Here is a 3,086-nt window from a genome sequence, read left to right on the forward strand (position 1 = left end):
ACCTTTGTGCTTAATTACAAACAAACCAATACTGTATGCACTTATCATGAAACAACAGTTCATCTGTTGTACAGGCGAAACTAACTGATAAGCTCCACAGTACATCCTATCCAAGAATGCCGATGCCAGAATTGAGGTTAGAGACAAGTACTTTTGTTCTGTAAGTAAACCACTTAGATAATAGGTGGAGTGTGTCCTCTCCATTTGCGCCAAGCTTTTCTCCATTTTTACCATAAATTTCCTGTCAAATGGCCCTAATTGTAGTTTTGTCAGTGTCTGATATACTGTGAGGTCTATCAGTGTTTTGGCTGATCCTGTATCTACCAGTATTTCTAATTCTGGCCCCTGTATTCTAACAGGCACATACCCACTTAGCCCTGAAAGAGCCGAGCTGACCACCACATTTCTTCTTGTAAATTTCCCATTGCACTCCCTCAATCTGGTAGCCAGATCCAACTTGAGGCTCCTTTATCTTTCCAGAACTACTACTACAGTATTCACTGCTTGCTGTTTGTCCAAGAAGGCCTACTGTCTTGTCAGTCGAAACAAATTGGTAGGCCTTTTTGCTGCTCGCAAAGTCGGGCCAATTCATTCAAATGTGACCCAACTTTCCGCAAGCATTGTACGTGTCTCGATCCTCCCATTTAGAATGACATCCAGATGGAGGATCCGGCAGACTTTGCGACATGTATGCTACCGGAGTACTGGAATAGCACTGCCCATACACTAGAAACCAGTGTAACTGCACTGCAACTCCGGTATGCATGGGTGGTTGGTTGATCCACAGCTGATTTCAACCCTAATATAACACTGAAACCTGGGGTAGATTATCTGTCAGGGTTTAAGTTACTGTAGCTGCTGCTACAGGCTTCTTTCATTCATAGGAGTAAGTTGAAGTTATTACTTCAAATTCCCTTGCAATAGAAACTATCTCTGTAAGTGAAAGAAGGCGTCTCTTACACACAGGTAGTGTTGCATAATTTCACTTGATAGTCCTTCAATGAACTTTTCAATAAAGACAGCCACACAGTCCACTGAAAACATCGCAGAATAAGCTTTACCATGCAACTGCAGATAATTTATATAGGCAATTAAGCTTTCCATGGGATCTTTCTTTCTTTCGAGTCTTGAACTCAGCACTATAGGTCAATCTGTTTTCCACTGGGTCAAATCTTTGGCACAATTCATTGATTACTTTTTTAAAGTCCTCAAACTGCTCTTCATTCAAATACTCTAATGAAACAATGGCTGGACCATCCAGAATCAACATGAGACATTGAACAACCTGTTTGAGAGTTCAACCATTCCAAGCAGATATCTGCCTGAAACGTTTTCAAAACTGGCTCAGATCTCCCTTTGCTGAGCCCTTAAACATCAGAAGAGTAATTTGCTTAACCGCACACACGGGGTGTATGGGTGTGACCAAATCTCATTCATCACCTGATTGTGAGGTTCTCTATATCATCAGTTCAAGAGCCTCTGTCTTCATAAGAGAGAGAGGGGCTCATGAAGTTGGGGGGGCAATGAATGAGGTGTAGATTGCAGCTCGCTTTGGAGCTTTGTTGGATCCCCAACTCCTCTGTGGATCTCATTCACGTCAACAGTATATTTCCTAAATCAGGGAGGCTCACCACTGTTCCACAATCCATTTGGCACCTGCCATCTCACCTGGTGGTGAGAGGGCTCCAGTTAGTGAATGATGTCCATCAATGATACCTCCTGTGTTTATACTTTGCAATGTTGTGACCAGAGCTGTGGTTCCACTCCAGCTGACATTGGCCTGGGAGTCCTATAGATAACCTCCAAGTGGTATCAGACTCACCAGATGCCACATCTCCACGAGAACACTTGGATTGTTATAACTGACAAATTTGGGTGATCCAGATATCAGCTTTCCCCCTGAGTTATTATTAGCCAAAATGAGATTGCAGTCATGGACTTCCACAGCAACGACGAAAGTCTAGAAGAGAACATTGCTTAGACACGACTACTCTTCCAGAGAGTCATCTCTCCTTGACAACCAACTCTTCTAAGTTATACATCTTTCTTGTCATTGAAAATGCTATTTCAAAACAAAGAAGTCTTTTTAAATGATACAACTGAAGAATTCCAGTTAAGGTTAAGGGCGTACACACTCAAGTAATTAAACACAAAAGTTTGCAATAAACCAGAATATTGAGTCAATGCAAGAAAATTTCTTTCTCCTTATCACTCTTTGGTGAAACTGGTTATACTCTTGAGCTTAACCGAATAAGTCTACTTAACAATAAGTTTGACAAGATATTGTTATCATATAATAATGCTGAATTAATACTGATTGAGTGAGTTTAGCGTAACTGTAAGAAACAAGCTGAACACAAAAACACAGAGTGTGTACTTGCTACTTACCACAGTCGTCACTTATACTGCATCAGTGCATAACACTTCAATCTTCATTACTCTGGACGAAACTCATTGAGAAATACCCCCGAACTATTTACATTGGTGAGGTTTGTTAGCAAATGTCAAGAGAGGGTGACCAAGTAAGGATGCAGAGAGAGAAAGATGAAGCCACAAGATGGAATAATTCGAAGAAAACGTTAATGGTTGTCTGGGCCATGTGTTTTATGTCAAACTGGCAAATATTTAGAACAAATGATAAATTTCAAATGAATATTAATACTACCGAAAGAAAGAAGCCTATGGCAAATTCTTATACCACACAATTAACTACACAAACCTTTCGTTTGTAGACTTTTCTTGACTTAACACTCCTTATACCATTTTAAAGCTGGAGTTTCTTTTCAGCAGCTGAGACCGCAGCTTGAAAAGAATAATTCTACAATGCCCTTTGGGCTTTTCAAGAAAACAAAGTGTATAATAGTAGTATTTCGACAGCACTATGTCCACCATAACCATCGTTGACGATGTGTTTCGCTCAATACAGAGCTCATCAGGTTGACTGGAACACAACAAACACAGCAGTGGTCAGAACAACTATAATTAATTGTATCCATTTCAAGTTGAACTATTTCAAAGACGAAGTGCTACTATTGTAACACTGACTCATGATGCATTACTGTTTGATTAAATATAATCAACCTCTT

The sequence above is a fragment of the Limulus polyphemus genome, unplaced genomic scaffold (assembly GCF_000517525.1).
Source record: "Limulus polyphemus unplaced genomic scaffold, Limulus_polyphemus-2.1.2 Scaffold12, whole genome shotgun sequence".
NCBI lineage: Eukaryota > Metazoa > Arthropoda > Merostomata > Xiphosura > Limulidae > Limulus > Limulus polyphemus.